Source organism: Pipistrellus kuhlii, unplaced genomic scaffold (assembly GCF_014108245.1).
Source record: "Pipistrellus kuhlii isolate mPipKuh1 unplaced genomic scaffold, mPipKuh1.p scaffold_m20_p_18, whole genome shotgun sequence".
NCBI classification, from domain to species: Eukaryota; Metazoa; Chordata; class Mammalia; order Chiroptera; family Vespertilionidae; genus Pipistrellus; species Pipistrellus kuhlii.
In genome coordinates this window covers 22859159-22876416 of record NW_023425493.1, presented here as the reverse complement: position 1 = coordinate 22876416, position 17258 = coordinate 22859159, and positions in this window count along the sequence as shown.

Here is a 17258-nt window from a genome sequence, read left to right as displayed (position 1 = left end):
CCACCCAGGACCTCATTAGAGCAAAGGTTGCTATTCTCACACAAGAAATCAGAGAAATTTAGGAGCTCTGAGTCAGGAACTGGGGTCAGAAGCCAATGTGCACGTTTTCTTCACACACCTATCCACTCACACATCCCAGCTCCTTGCCCTCTGGGTAGAGGATGGTATGTGAGGGGTCAGCCTGCTGCACTGGTGACTTCTTCTATGGAGCACGCAGCGCCGCTCCCACTGTAACGGCCTCGGTGTACCTCTGAGGACTGTAGCCCAGTAAACCCTAGGCCAGTGGTTGGCAAACTCATTAGTCAACAGAGCCAAACATCAACAGCACAACGATTGAAATTTCTTTTGAGAGCCAAATTTTTTTAAACTTAAACTACTTCTAACACCATTTCTTCTAAATAGACTGGCCCAGGCCATCGTATTTTATGGAAGAGCCACACTCAAGGGGCCAGAGAGTCGCATGTGGCTCAAGAGCCGCAGTTTGCTGACCATGGTGCTAGAACATCCAGTTTCCACCTTGTCTTGCCATTTGGTTTCTGTACATTTGCTAACAGGTAACTGCTGATAAGAAATAGAATTCTTTTTATTTATTTTTAATTTAAAAATGTATTTTATTGATTTTTTTACAGAGAGGAAGGGAGAGAAATAGAGAGCTAGAAACGTCGATGAAAGAGAAACATCGACCAGCTGCCTCTTGCACATCCCCATGTGCCCGCAACCAATGTACATGCCCTTGACCGCAATCGAACCCGGGACCTTTCAGTCCGCAGACCGACGCTCTACCACTGAGCCAAACTGGTTTCGGCAAGAAATAGAATTCTTACTTTTTTTTTTTTTAATAGAATTTTTTTTTTTTTTTTTGAGAGAGTGCTCTGTGCCAGATTCCATGCTCATGCTGAGAATAGAAAGAGGAAAGGACCAGGGCCCCTGATGTTAGTGCTGAGCTCGGGGGGCGAATTGCAGCACAGGGATGAGTTCTGGAAGCGTATGTGCCGAGAGTGTGAGGAACCGGGGTCAGCTCAGCTCCTCAGAACAGACAGGAAGGTGGCCAGTCTCAGTAAAACCTGCCCCCTTACAGGGATTGAAGGCCTGGATGCAGGTGGTTTTTCTAGCTCAGGTCTGAGCTGGTTCCCATACTTCCCAGTAGGTGGCACTAGAAACCACGTTTAAGTTCTGCGGCATCTGGAAGATTCCTGATGGGAAAGGGACTTCGTTCAAGAAGCTGTTTCACCTGAACTGTATTTCCTGCTTTTCCCCCTCTTTGCCCATTTTTCTCTCTCTTCACCCAGTACTCTACCCAGACCTCTCATTCCCTACCACCTTTTATCCTCCGATGGGTGTGGAGAGAACGGTTTTCTCTAGGGAAGGAGGTTCCCGATGGTGGAGCACAGCGTGGAGGCACAGACCCTTTTGTTTCGCGTCCCTCATTTTAGAAACAATGGCAGGAAATAAAGCAATGAGATAAGCTCATGGGATTTGAAGGAGCTTAGATCTAGAAAGCATATAAGAAATAAAAATGTAACGTACGTGCCTCTGGGCCTGTTGCGGCAGGTCCAGCTTTCTGTAAAAATCTAAGTCATTTCTGTCATAGTAAACAGTCAACACAGGAAAGCTTGGCAAAATGATTTTTGATCAAATTAATGGATACACACACATACACATATACATATTAATAATGCAAGCCTGCCTGTAGTTGGGTTGAAAAGTAACACCTCCACCCCAAAGAAATAGCTACATCCTAACCCCTGGAATCTGTAAATGTGACTTTTCTTAGGCAAAAAAAAAAAAAAAAGGGGGGGGGGATCTTTGCAGATGTAATTAAGTTAAGGAGCCCAAGATAAGATCATCCTGGATTAAGGCAGCCCTAAATCCAAAGACAGGACTTTGAGGATTCCTGGCCTCCATAATTGGGGGAGAAGCATTTTCTGTTGCTTTAAGCCACCTCATTTGCAGTAATATTTTTTCAGTAGCCCCAGGACAGGCATACACGGCCTTAAAGGGTTTTGTCTGTGCTGCTCAGTCCACAGAACCAGAGATGCGATGGCCTCTGGGCCACATGCCCCCTCCAGATATCTTTAGTTCAGTCAGAAATACTGTGCGGTGCTCAGTGGAAGGTTAATTTTGCCCCGCTGCCTAGGAAGAATTCTGAGTGCTCTACCCAGTTCTTTCATGTCCTCTGGGGATGAAAGAACTGTCCTGATTGTGGGAGCCCTTAGGGGATGGGTAACTTCCCCTAATCCTTACAGTCCTCCCTGGAGTACGGGAGGGGAACTAGGCCTGCAAACCCAGGTGCCTTGATCTCTCTGGACTCCTACCTGTGTGTGTTCAGCTCCTTGTTGACCAGGAAGCTCCCTTAGGGCGGTGAGCTGGTCAGTCACAGGCTCTCCCCATCGGCCTCATCTCTCAGGGCTCTTTGTCCTTTATTGCCCGCCATCCAATGTCTTGGAAACCATAGTTTCCTCTACTTAGTCTTGGATTTCAATTGTTCCAAGTGAGGAGAGAAAATCTGGTCCCTGTTACTCCATTTTGTTGGAAATGGAAACCAGGGCACATATTTTAATCTTAATAACCTCATTTTCCCATGAGTGCTTTTTAGTCCATTTTTTTTTTCACATGAGAAAACTTGGGTTTAGTTCTAAGTTAATTAAAGATAAACCCAGGGTTTAATTCCGGATATGTTTCCTTCCCAAGCTTGAGTTCCCTGGGCTAGGCTCAGGGTGTCGGAAGGCGCTCAGGGCTGGGTTACAGGCAGCTTCAGTGACATGTGTGAGCTTGGTTAAGTCATGCGATTGTTTGTTCTCTGCCAGGGAACTCAAGAGAACCTCTCCTTGCTCTGTCGAGGGCTACTCTTTGTAAAGGCTGTGACTGACTGCTCTTCCTGTGGACACATGTCTCCAGCCTGGCTTCCTGCCCCCTTTAAAGTGATAACTATCCTATTATTTTCCTTTAAAACTTCCTTCTTTCCCAAGTGCTTCGTATTGTACCCGGCACACAAAAGGCCTTTTAAAAATTTAATTTATTAAATTGATTGGGCTGACATTGGTCAACATGAACATGCAGGTTTCACGTGTGGGTTTCTATGGTACAAGATCTGTACATTGCACCCTGTGCCCACCACCCAAAGTCAAATCTCCTGTCATCTTATATTAGGACCCTCGTCTTCCCCTATCCCCTCAAAAGACCCCTGGTTCATGATTACTGAATGAATGAATGAATGAATGAGTGCGTGCATGGCTGTTGGCTGAAGAGAAGGGCACAGTCTTCACCCTCACAGCAGGAGGCTCTCAGGACTCCACAGTTCCTGGACACCCAGGAAATCCCATGAACCTCAGCAGCCAGTGACTGGCCCCACGGGCTCACCAGAACCCTTAGATCTCTTGAAACTCCTTTTCCCTCCCGGTAACAGTATTTCTGAAGTTTTTAAGATATCACGAAACAGCCGAAACCGGTTTGGCTCAGTGGATGGAGCATCGGCCTGCGGACTGAGGGTCCCAGGTTCGATTCTGGTCAAGGGCATGTGGCTTGGTTGCGGGCACGTCCCCAGTAGCGGGTGTGCAGGAGGCAGCTGATTGATGATTCTCTCTCATCGATGTTTCTAACTCTCTATCCCTCTCTCTTCCTCTCTGTAAAAATAATCAATAAAATGTATTAAAAAAAAAAAAGATATCATGAAGCAATAACTACCAAATACTTGGAACTACTGGAAAAGCACTAACGGTGGCTACACAGATAGAAGGTGCTGAAGACTGGAGTTCTGATTGTACCGGTTTGGGGCTATAAATGCTACCTGTTAGCAAGAAAGCCATGACATTCACAAAAGGACACTTTTCCCAAGATACTGCTTCAATAGCTCCTGCTGATCCGCCCTTCAGGCCCCTTTCATTACCATGCTCAGCCATTACCGGAGAGACACAGCACTTTTCTCCTACGGTCCTCTGGCTGCCCAGTGAGCTGTGGAACAAAGGGGGGCCAGAATACAAAGTCCTACTTCTCCCCCCCGCCCACTGCCACTCCATGTGTCTGTGTCCTTCAGGCATGGCGACACCCCAGCCATCGCTCATTCCACAGGATGGCTAATATTAGAGGGCTTTCAGGGCCCTTGGGAATTCAGTTAAATTTAGCTGCTGCTTATGGAGCATATGCTGAGCCCAGTTCTCAGAGGTGGTCTTTGGCTTTCTGTTTGGGGGCCCTAATATTTCATTCTTCGTCCTGATTGTTAGCTGGACATGACAGCATGGTTCAATAGTATGGTTCTGGAAGAGACTACATATAATGGCTATAAGAATCATTTCATCTCAATTTATTCCTCACATCACTTCTTTATGACAATCAACTATACCAGGTACATAAACTATTTAAGAAACAGCCCCTAATCTACTAAGAAGCTGATGTAAAATAAACGTCGACATGTGATCCATTGTGATTATGACCAGAAGTTCCAACAACGAAAGCCTTCCTCAATTAGACTAGATTACAAATTAAAGTCTGGGCTTTCCTGTCCCTGGATGTTTCAGGCAGGTGATGGATACATGCAGCAAGGGAGACTCAGATTTCTAGCTCACGTAGTTAGGTAAATGGCAGGGTTCCGCTCCAAAACAGGATGTGGCAGATGGGGGCTGTGCCCTGGTTCTACCACTCACTAGCTGTCTGAACTTGGCAAGTTACTTGTCCTGTTACTTCTCTTCATCTATAAAATGAAATTGTGACCGCTAGATGGAGTGGTATGTCGAAGACACTCCATGCTTGAAGGCTAACTGTAATAATAATCCAAGAAAATCATTCTTTTGGGTGTTAAAATGTATCATGTTTTACCTCTCCCAAGAAATATAGTGTAAAACTATGTGCATCTTCAGAAGGTCTGGAATCCTGTGTGTATGTAGTGGTGTTGGCTTGTGCTTGCACAAGGAACAGCAGCCTGTTATAAGCAGTTACCTGGGGATGGAGATGTGGGTAGGGAGGATGGGGAAGAGCAGGGGCTTAAGAATTGCTCCAAAAAAGGTACAGAAACAATGATTGGTTTCCGGCAGGGAAGGGGGACATAGGTGTGGACACATGCTTTTGAAATAGGTACTCTTTTATTTTTTAATTTTGAACCATGACTATATTACCTACTTTAAAACATTAAATGAAAAGATATAAAGTTCTGGGGTGACTTTCATGGTATGAATTTCAGACACATGCCCAATAGGTTCCATCAAAAGTCCTGAGGTTTTTTACCTTCTTGTCTTTGCATAAACCACCTCTTCTGGAATTTTTCTCTTAACCTATACCCTCCCAGATCCCCACTCCAGCTCCATTTCCCACCCCAAGCCCTGGTTCACTCTCTCTCCCTCCTTCCTTCTCTTCCACCTTCTTTCTCTCTCTTTCCTTCTCTCCCTCTGCCTCTCCCCTCTCTCTTCCTCCCTCCATCTACCCTTCCATTCTCTCTATTAAAAAAATCAATGGAAAAAATATCCTTGGATGCGGATTAACAACAACAAAAAATAGAATATGGAATTAAAGGATAGGTAGACGGGGCTCAAATTCCTTTTTTGCCACTAACTGTGGGACCTTGGCTAAATCACTTAGCTGAGCCTGTCTTTATTTATAATACATGCACAAGCATTAGGTCCTCCCCTTTTCTCCCCCCAAGTCTCAGATGGTTAGTAAGACAGTTGAATGATTAAACTAGTCAAGACCTTAGCACAATGCCTGACACCAGTAATTATCAGTGTTATCTATGGAACATGTTATAGCTTAGCATGCTATCTAGCTGTTAAATATCAACATATTTGCCAGGTCCAGTCCATGGTGCGGGTCTTAAACTTACCAAACCTGAAGGAGCCTCAACCAAGAGAGGAACTGGGAAGACGGGCTGGGTTAGAAGCCAGTCAGCAGAGGGTGCTTGCCTCTCAAATGGAGCTCCTTGCTGAAGCTGACATTGGAAGCTGAGGAACGAGGTTTTGGAGTCGAGGACACCGTGCACCACAAAGTGATTAAAGCAAAGTGCAGTGTTGGCTGGCGGCCATCTGCTTGTTATCTCCGAGTGGAGCCCTGTGTGCCTCTCTCCATCTGATTCATTTTCAGCAGGAGACTTTTTTGGTGGGTGGAGTGGGGAGAGGAGGAATGACAGAGGGACCTTGGTGGCTGATGGGAGAGATTAATTGAGGACAGGACCAAAGAGACACATATTTCCAGTGCTTTTTAACTCACTGAGTGCCCAAAGCTGGGTGAGGCGGAACACTGGTTTATTCAGCTTTTATTCAGCTCGGTGTCCTGTTGAAAACAAAATGTTTGAGTCACAGGGGGTCAAGCGACTGCAGTTCCTCTGATGAGTCATTGTCTCGCTTCCATGTAACATCCCAGCATCTGTTGCCTCATTTGTTTACTGAGAGCAAGCTACAGCCGTCTGCAGGTAGGGCTCCTGTGCTCAGACTAGGAAGGTCTTGATATACACCAGGTTGAAGAAGCAAAGGGGCAACAGAGGGTGGAGAGGGTCACCAGAGAAGACTTGCAGGATCATTTAAGGGTCACAGTCCACTCAGAGTCAAGCAACAAAAATGGAGCTCGAGGGGTAAATACTGAACCTCGCCTTCCGCCCTCCCTTCCTAGATGCTTGCATTGGCCAAATCTTGGAGGCCAGAGAGCAAGAGCGCTGTTGAAGCCGACCATACCAAAGGTAGAGTCACCTCCCGGGGAAGAAGGCAGACTGGAGGAGGCCCAGGGATCTGGAGATGAACAGAAAGCATCTAGCACAACTTGCTAGTTAGACAAGTTTGTTTTCTCTCTGGCTCTCAGTTTTGTTCATCAGTAAAATGGGAACATCACTCTGCCTACCTTGTTGTGAGATGATGTAGGTATAAGGTTTTGAAAAGCTCTGGAGGGCGTTGTGAATGTTGAGTATGAAGTTGAACTTTTCAGGAATGAGGAAACAATGTCACAGTGGCCAAGGTAAATTCCTCACTTCCCAGTTGGATCATCAGCCCTTCTTGAGACCCTACTGTGCATGTAGTCCATACCTGATGCTGGGGGTAAGCATGGGATCAGTGGGACCAATGATGGCTGAGCTATGAAAAAGGTGGTGACAGATACAAGGCAGCCACTACACCTTCAAAGGCTGGTAGTAGTTAGAAGGATATGAATGTGTGTGTATGTTCCTATATTTATGTATAAAGTGTATAGAAAAATATGAGGATATCTGTGTGAACACACATACTCACAGAATCACGCAGTCCCATATGCAAAGTGAAGCAATACAGATGGGAATTATTAGAATTGGAATGAGAGACAATCAAGTAGGTGTTCTGAAGAATAGCGTTTGAGTTGGAAACTGCGTCTAGAGATGCCAACCTCCTGACCCATTTAGATGGTTTTTCCATTCTTTCAAGTTTAGTAATACACCTTTTCAAAAAGGGGTTGAAATATTTGAGTTATTTCTGTTTATATCTTTGTTTCTTCTTCTTATCTCTTATGCCAGGCATGGTATTCTGAAGATCCTCATAAGTGTTTGTTAAATAAATCGGGGGAAAATAAAGCAGTGGTATTTATGTTACCTTATTAATTTTTTCCCCCATTGCTTGTAAACCATCAGAAATTGTTTGCTGAGCAACATTTAATCTTTCTGCAAATTGTTTTTGAGTTTGACATGCATCTTCATCCAATAATGCTTATAATTGTTGGTATGCAAACTTTTTTGGTTGACCTGGACATTCTTTGTCTTTCACATCGAAATCACTTTTAAAGCGTTTAAACCAGTGTTCACAAGTATCTTGAGATGGAGCATGTTCACCATAAGCTTCCCGAAGTATATGATAACTTTTTCTTCAAAATAAAGTCATGAATTAAAACTTGCAGCAAATGCTCTTTATTTTTGGCACAAATTTCAACATATTTAAACATAAAAATATCTATGATGTTAACACCTTCAGAAAATTTGACATATAAAGTTTTGAAGCTTGCTGTCAATACAACAAAATAGCATACCTATCAAATCGCATAGATATCAACATATGTGTAACTCCATCTATTGAAAAAAAAAATTCGCATTATTAACTGGTACACCTAGTAAATGTGAATAGTCAGGGACTCAGGATGTGGCCACGAAAGGAAACATTAAAGTAACATCGTCCAAACTTCTTTGGGCTTATATCAGTGGCAATGATACTGGTGTGGGACTGCTCAGGAACACTGCAATGAATGCAGAAATCACTGGCTCTGAGCCCAGGGGACATCTCCCAGGAGGGAGAGCCTGGAGCAATGCCAGGGCTTCTTGGGCTTTGAGATGAGTCTGTAGCTGGTAGGAGCTCTTGAAACAGACTGAAGGTTGTGGAAGAAAAGCACAGCTTAAACCTACTATCAGCTCCCTGCAGAAGAGAGAGAACATTGCCCACTCAGAAGCATGAGGCCCACAGAGAACGTATCTTTTAACGCTGCTCTCCCCCAGGCTCAGGGCTTCCGATGACCAAAGAACAACTATGCCACACCTCAACCTCAAACATGGGACTGCCAAGCCCTGGTCAGCCGCTGCAGGGGATCGGGTGTCTATGCCCAGATGGGCCCTTCCTCTCTAATTCTCTTTTCATATTTTTAATTGACATAAAATTCACATAACCTAGAATTACACATTTTGAAGTTCATAATTCATTTGGCATTTAGTACATTCATCCACAGTGTGTGTAGCCATCACCATCTAATTCCTAGGTATTTTCATCATCTCAAAAGGAAAACTCAGACCCATGAAGCAGTCACTCCCTTTTACCCCTCTGCCCATTCCCTGGTAAATGCCAACCTGAGTTTTGTCTCTATGGATTTATGTATTCTGGATATTTCATATAAATGGAATAATCCAATATGTGGTCTTTTGTGCTTGCTTTTTAAAGCTAGTACACTGTTTTCAAGGGACATCCATGTTGTGGCATATATCAGTACTTCATTCCTTCTTATGACTAATAGTCCATTGTGTGGATGTACTACCTTTTGTTTTGCCATTCATCAGTTGGTGGAAATTTGGGTTGTTTCCACCTTTTTGGCTGTTGGGAATAATGCTGTGATGAAGTTTACGTACAAGATTTTATGTGAATGCCTGTTTCCAATTGGGAAGTTATACACATAGGAGTGGAAGTGCTTGCTGGTTCTATGTTTAACTTATTGAGGAACCACAAAACCGTCTTCCACAATAGCAGCACCATTTTATATCTCCACTAACAGAGTGTAAGTATCACAATTTCTACACTTCTTCACCAACATTTATTTCCAATTTAAAAATTTTAGCCAGCTTGGTAGGTATATGTGCTGTGGTACTTGATTGTGGTTTTGACTTGGATTTTCCAGGTGATACTGAGCAACTTTCCAATTTTTGTGGCATTTTAACTCAGCAGAAACAGTCTAAAGCTATGCCTTTTCACCCTTGAAGGGATCTATGGATGATTTAGATGGTAAATTCTTGCATGTAGATTTGCTTAGCTCTCTCTGAATCACATAGAGTAGGCTACTATTAATATTCGCAAATAGAGCCTACTATGGACATAGATGAAGAATTTTTTCAGAAGCCATAATTAGTAAAACGATGCTATTGATGGAACATTATTTTTTTTTTTTGCATTGAAGTTTTATTTTAAAGTCTTCCCTAGAAAAACAACTGAGACAAATCGCAAATCCCCCACTTCATAGGTTTGAGTGTCTCCTAGTGTGGGGCAGCCAAGCAAAACTCATAGTTTCAATCTCACCTTTGTTGCTGAGTGAGTTTAACCTTGGACAAGACTTCAGACTAGTATTCTAGGTGAAAACATCCCTCTGTGCTTCATTACCATTGGCTCTAGGGTGGGGAGGAGGATGAGTTCCTACCAGTGTTGTCAGGTCCCTTTGGAAATCCCAGGAAGAAACCCACAAGTGGACCCATGATGAGGTTGTGAGGGTCTCTGACATAAGCCATCCATGTGGTATGCCTGGCGTGCCATTACTTCTTTTCATGTCAACTATTGTACTTGAGACCAATGGACAGGCCAATGTGTGATCCATTAGAGAAAGAGAAAGTTGAGCATCCCCAAAATAGTTTCATATCACAGTTGGCTTTGTTAGCTACAGAAATAGGTGTACATTAAAACAGAGAAATGTGGGAAATGGTATGAAAATAGAAACCATATTGTGTGCTCCTGTCTCTGATAAGTAGGTTAGCTCTCTAGAATTCTTAAGTTTAGAAGAGAAAATAAACTAAATAACGTAACATCGGGGTCCTTGGCTGACTTGATATTGGCCCAGGTGTGGAAGGGACCATGCCTGTGATCAAACCCTGATTAGGTTTTTCTTGCTAGTAATTCTGTTTGGATAGAGACATCTGGATAGGAGAGAGAAACCTTTGAAGAGCCTAGGTCAATTTCATGGAAGACTTTGCACTGGGAACCTTTCCTACGCTGGGCTGTGCCTAGCTCCTCTGGACTGTGAGAAAAATTATGTCAGTGGATGGAGGGTCAATGCCAACACTCCAGCCAGAACCCTGTCTAACCAGCCACTGCTGAAAATTGGCTTTAAAAAGAAAAAGGGAAAAAAAAGAAAAAAGAAAATGAATTTTATTAGAATAGATGATAAATGACTTGTCCAAAACTATGTGTAAACTCATTCATAGAAAACATAATTGTTTCCTTGCTGTTGTCATGGCCTCCGTGGTAGAGCTGTCATTTTGCAGATGTCAGTGGCCCGAGGGAACTCCTTAGCACATGAGTGTGTGTGTGTGTGTGACAAATCCTATTCTACAGTGGGATATAAGTAGAGCATGCCCTCATGGAATCAGACATTGTAAACGAGTTGGAGCTCAGTCTTCTCAGCTCAATTTTTTATTTTTCAGAAAACAAAAATTGCCTAAGAGGGAGATGCCGTTACCTTTTATGTGAACTTTCTTTTTCCATTCTCTCAGCACTTATCTGCCAACATTTATATTCCTAGAATTATTTATGTGGGGTTGGAAGAAAAACAGAGAAGAAAGTAACTCCTTCGAGCCACTCTAAAAGGAACATATTTTGAAGGTCATGGAGGGAAGCCTGGGGAGCATTTTTCAGAGGTGATTGGAATACTGAGGTGCTGGCACAATCAAGGGGCTACAGTTTTTATTTATTTATTTATTTTAACCTTTTTCCAGGTTCAGATAATGAGGCCTCAGCATATTGACTTCCACAATGAGTTGCTCTTTGGTAGAAGTGTTAAAGGACTGATTCTTAGATCTTTGAAATTCGGATGCTAGCCCAGAAGAGGGTCAACAGGCTAGAGGGAGCAGGGCTGAGTGGGACTTCTATGTGGGCAGTCACCAAGGAAAGTCTACAGATGCCTCTGTACAGAGTGGCCACTTTTGGAGAACTTTGGCTCTGTGGGCCCTGGGTTTCTTTGCACAGTTTTACTTGAGAATCTGGAAATTTTCTTGTGTCATTGGCTCCCTTGAGACAATTTTAAGCTTTTTACAGCTGTACATGGAGAGCAACAAAAGTTATAAAGGGATTCAGCTTAACTGTAATTTCTCCATCACAGTTAGTATTAGGCCATTTTTGCTTCCTCTTAACTCTGTTTCCTGGACCTCCTTCCATATTTGTGAAAACTCATCTTGCTTTTCATTACACTGTCATGCTTGATTCCCAGTATTGTTACTTTAAAAAACTATTTTTATTGATTTTAGAGAGAGAGGAAGAGAGAGAAAGGGAGAAGGAGAGAGACATCAATGTGAGAGAGAGACATTAATTGGCTGCCTCCTGCACACCCCCTCCTGGGGATTGAGCCTGAAACCCAGGCATGTGCCCTGACTGGGAATCTAACCTTTTGGTGATGGGATGCCCAACTGAGCAACACCAAACAAGGTGTGAATTGTTACTTTCAAGGATGCCCTCTGTATAGTTATTTGTGGGCTCTTCTTAAGAGGGCTCTTCCACAATTCTAACTTAGCAGATTCCTTCCTTAGCAGAAGGAATCCCACATCTGATGAGGTACATGAATGGGTGAGATGCCTGAAGATACTTTCATCACATAGATTTCTATCACCTAAACCAATTAGAAATTACAGTTAATCAAGAAAAGAACCTTTTGCTAATTAATAAAATATATTTACAATTCCTGAATAGGTTTGGATAATTATAAGTAAAACATCTAATAATTATTTGGTACTGTGTAGTTTATAGACTATTTCAGTGTTCGTTATTTATTTGCTTTCACAGTAGCTCTCTAAATTAAGAAGAAATGACATCAATATACCTCTTTTACAGATGAAATTACAGGCAAGGAGGGTGAGTCATACAGTCAGTAGGAACCAATTCCAATCTGCTAACTCTAGGTCGTGGCAATGCAAACAACTGATGTAAAGATAACTCCTACTCTTGTTCACAAGCAACAGCTTACCATGCATTTCTCAATCTCAGATTTAGGTTGATAATGTAGGTACTACTATAGTATTACTAGGCTCAAGGTTTTCACCCGAGGATGACCCAAGTATCTCCTAAAGCATGGCAGAGAGCATCTCCTGTAGTTCTTAGCTGTGTGGCATTGACCAAGTTGCTTTATCTTTGATTTCTCTGTTTTATTTTTTAAAATATATTTTATTGATTTTTTTACAGAGAGGAAGGGAGAGGGATAGAGAGTTAGAAACATCGATTAGCTGCCTCCTACACACCCCTCACTAGGAATTTGCCTGCAACCAAGGTACGTGCCCTTGACCGGAATTGAACCTGGGGCCCTTCAGTCCACTGAGCCAAACTGGTTTCGGCTCTCTCTGTTTTCTTAATGGTGAATTAGGATTGCTGTTGCTCTCTGACTGTTTGCTATTGCTTCAAAGGCAGCTGTGTATCTCTAATGAAAGAACAGACAGAATGGTTTGTGGATATAGAGTGTTCAAAAGCAGTGTATTTCATCACCGCCATCCTTGGCAAAGGTCCAGGAGGGCGTCAGTAGGGCTTCAGTTGGGCCTCACATGTCTACTCAGAGATGAACTTTGCTGAGCTTGACATTTCTCCCTTTAAATGAAAGAAGAGACCATGTGAAATAGTCAGGTTGTTTTAGGACAGTCACTCTGGTGGGTTTATGACACCCTCTCCACTCTTGTCCCCTTACCCCACACCCAGACCACTTCCCTGAGCTGTCACCGATAAAATGTCATCTTTCCTAAGAGGTAATTTATAATGGCTTAAGATGTTTCTTTCCCTTCTCCCAAGTGATATTTTTCCATCAACATAGTACTGAAAAAATCCCACAAGAATGTATCTATAGTGATAGAATTTTGCAGATACTGCACATTTCTTGGGGGTTAGATGTATTTTTACTTTGGACTTTCAAAACACAGCATGATTATGGCTGCCTGGTACTAAGGTTGTTCCAAGGCTCAGATTATCATATTATTATAATATTACCATTGTAGCCGAAACTGGTTTGGCTCAGTAGTAGAGCATCGGTCTGCGGACTGAAAGGTCCCAGGTGCGATTCCGGTCAAGGGCATGTACCTTGGTTGCGGGCTCATCCCCAGCAGGGGGCGTGCAAGAGGCAACTGGTCGATGTTTCTCTCTCATTGACGTTTCTAGCTCTCTATCTCTCTCCCTTCCTCACTGCAAAAAATCAATAAAAATATATTAAAAATATAAAAAATATTACCATTGTATTATGATAATACTTCTGTATTACCATTATGCCAAATAGGAGTATATCATAGTGCGGGTTCAATCCTAGATCAGGGTACATACAAGAATGGACCAATGAATGCATAAATAAATGGAACAACAAATTGATGTCTCTCTCCCTCTCTCTCTCTCTCTCTCTCTCTCTCTCTCTCTCTCTCTCTCTCTCTCTCTCTCTCTCCCTTCCCTTCCTTTCTCTCAAAATCAATTAAAAAACAAAAGTGTGTCATAGGTTATTTTTATTACTGTATAATTTACATGAAACAAAATGCATCATTTTAAGTGTATAGTTCAATGAGTTTTGACACACATACAATCATGTAAACCACCACTGCTGTTCAGTTACTTTCCACATGTCCCCTTGCAGTCAATCCCCTATCCCCATCCACTGCCTCAGACTACTTTCTGTTGTCATAGACTAGCTCTTCTTTTTCTAGGATGTCATATAAATGTATTCATGCAAGATGTAACCTTTATGTCTGGCTTATTGATCACATATATTATGGTGTATGCTTGAGTCAAACAAAATTCAGCTCATTTAACTGCTTTCCTGCAGTTGTGTACTGAATGAACTCTTAGCTAATGATAGATCATGTCACCATCATGGCCAGGGCTTGTGACATTTCTGCTCTTTGAGTCAGAAAGAAATGCTTCTCATTTTAAAATCTTAGTTATATTTGGCCAGTTATCAGCTGCTAGTGAGTGACAAAGGCTTGCAGATAGGGGAGGTTGTGGACTCTCTTGTTTCTATTTACAAAGTTATTTTAACCTTACATTATGCAACACCTTTGCTGTTGATAAGCTGGTGTGTGTGTAAACTGACCTGAGAGGCCTGATGCATGAAATTTGTGCAAGAGTAGGCCTTCCTTCCCCTGGTTGTGGGCACTGGCTTCTCTTTGGCACCTGGGACCTGGGCTGGGCTTCCCTCTCAGAGAGAGGCCCTGCCCACCTGCTCCAGCCCACTGGTTGGTGGCCTTGCCCTCCCTATGCCAGGTAATCATGGTAACCAAACACACCTCACCTGGCTTGGCTGCCTGGCACCAGTGGTTGTCATAGCATGGTCCCAAATGGTTGTCTAGATTGTCATCCTGATGGTCGTTCTGCTATTCAGCTGTTCGATTGATTTTAATATTATGCTTTTATTATATATGATGATGGTTCAATCAGATGGCATTTATTCAACTGTTCAAACTGTAAAAGAAATCCATGCTCATCATAGAATGTTTGAGAAACAAAAGGAAAAGGACAGTAATTTTCCCCCCATACTTTCTTGTAGAGAAGAATATTAAATTTTGGGGCACATTTATTTTATGCTCTTTTATGTAGATATGGTTAATACTCTATATAAAATTTTGTATCCTGCTTTTTAAATTTAATATTTTATTCATAGCATTTGTCTATGTAATTGAAAAATCTTTGTGAACATAATTTTAAATGATAATTTATAGCCTACCTTTAATATATCATTATTAATTATAATTATATGTATATATAGAGAGATTAATTCAATAAATGAGAATTAAAAAGCACTGGGGCCTTCCTTTTAAAAGGAATCCTGCTCTATCCTAGTATATGTAGTTTATACTTAAAGGAGAGCCCGGCTATACCTATTCCATAGATGGAAACACAAGACCTACTTCATAGATGGAAACGCAAGCTGGCTGCCACATCAGACTTAAGTGATGTAGAGAGTTCTTCCTAACCCTCTCTCTTCACAAGGTAAACTTGGCCATTGGCATTTCCTGTGTGTGGATTTAGTTATGCTTCCAGGAGACTACTGGTGAGTTTCCATCTGTCGGATTTCAAATTGACAGAAGTGATAGGGGTAGGAGACTGGAGCGTTCTTCCTGAGTTATTTTGCTTCCTGATGACAGCTGATGAAAATCAGGAGTCTTTGCTTTCTCTTCATTCAGTTAGACTAAAGGAGAGAGGACCCCGAGAGATGTGTCAACTACAATGGTTACTGGGCTGAGTGTCTGTGTCTGTATCAATGCCAACTGGGTTTAATAGAACTCAAAAGATGCCTGAGGACAAGCTGATTTGTAGTAAGATCTAAAACCCATCCATGAGATAAACCCCTGGAAAAAGAACTGAAGGACTTCAATAGTTCCTAACCTGTACACAGAGTAGTAAATATTATTACCCAGTGATTCTGATCCTGGAGGACATGACAAATGTTTAACGTTTCTGTTCAGTTCTGCCTCATAAATATTGATGAGCACTAATCTAGGCTCTGTGGGAAGGGTACGAAATGTGACTCTGCAGTAATGTGACTGATTAAAAAAAAACACATGAATTCCTGAGTTCATATAGTCAATCTTGTGCTGCTCTTCTTTGAAAGGTTAAATATTTTTCCAGGATGTCTTCACTTCTCCAAAACTTTCTAACTCTTCTCTTTAGAGTTTGCCTTCAGCCTGTAGCATATTTTAAAAAATATATGTATATAATATGAATATATATATGTGTGTGTGTGTATAATACATAGTATAGATTTACAATTTATTTTATTTTTAATCCTCACCTGAGGTTATTTTTTCCATTGATTTTTAGAGAAAGTGAAGATAGAGGGAAAGACAGAGAGAAATATCGATGTGAGAGAAACACATTGATTGGTTGCCTCCTGTACCCACCCCTTCACATGCCCCAACCAGGGCCTGGGCCAGGGAGGAGCCTGCAACCCAGGTAGAAACCCTTTTTAAAATATATTTTATTCATTTTTTTCCAGAGAGGAAGGGAAAGGGATAAAGAGGTAGAAAGATCAATGAGAGAGAAACATCAATCAGTGCCTCCCGCACACCTCCTACTGGGGATGTGCTGGCAACCCAAGGTACATGCCCTAGACCAGAATCGAACCTGGGAACTTTCAGTCTGCAGGCCAACACTCTATCCACTGAGCCAAACAAACCATTTAGGGAGCCCTTGAATAGAATGGAACCTGGGACCCAGTTAGGGAGCCCTTGAATAGAATGGAACCTGGGACCCTTCAGTCTGCAAGCCAACATTCTATCCGCTGAGCCAAAGCAAATAGGGCTAGGTTTACTTTTTAGAATTAGCTAAAAGTTATTTGACTAAGTCCTGTGAATGTGGTAGGGGTTCAACATGAATACTATTCTGTTCATCTAAAATGATGTGCAACTGGGGAATACTGACTTCTCATTTCAGTGAAAGAGTTCCACTGACATTGGGTGAAATGTAGTATTATTGCAATAAATCTGGCACTTCTCAAAATGACCCTGAAGGAAAATACTCATTTAGATATGAGAGCTTTGGTATGTTTATAAAAACTTCTAAGTTCTTAGATAAAGAGCAATGCCTGAAAAAAGGCTGCTAAACTTTAGGATATTTCTTCCTGGCTAGGAAGGTGATGGGGAAAAAATGTGATAGAGAGCAGAAGAAGAGATAGATAGATAAACAGATAGATAGAGATAGTGCTCTGCTATCTCCTCTAGGGATACTAATCCTATTGGATTAGGACTCCACCCTTATGACCCGTTTAACCTTAATTATTTCTTTATTCCAACTATAGCCACAGTGAGGGTTAGGACTTCAACATAGGAAGTTTGAGGAGACAGTTCGTTCCATAGTGCCCTTGGAACTACATTGTGTGGTAATAATTTACTCACATCTGACTCCAGTGGACTG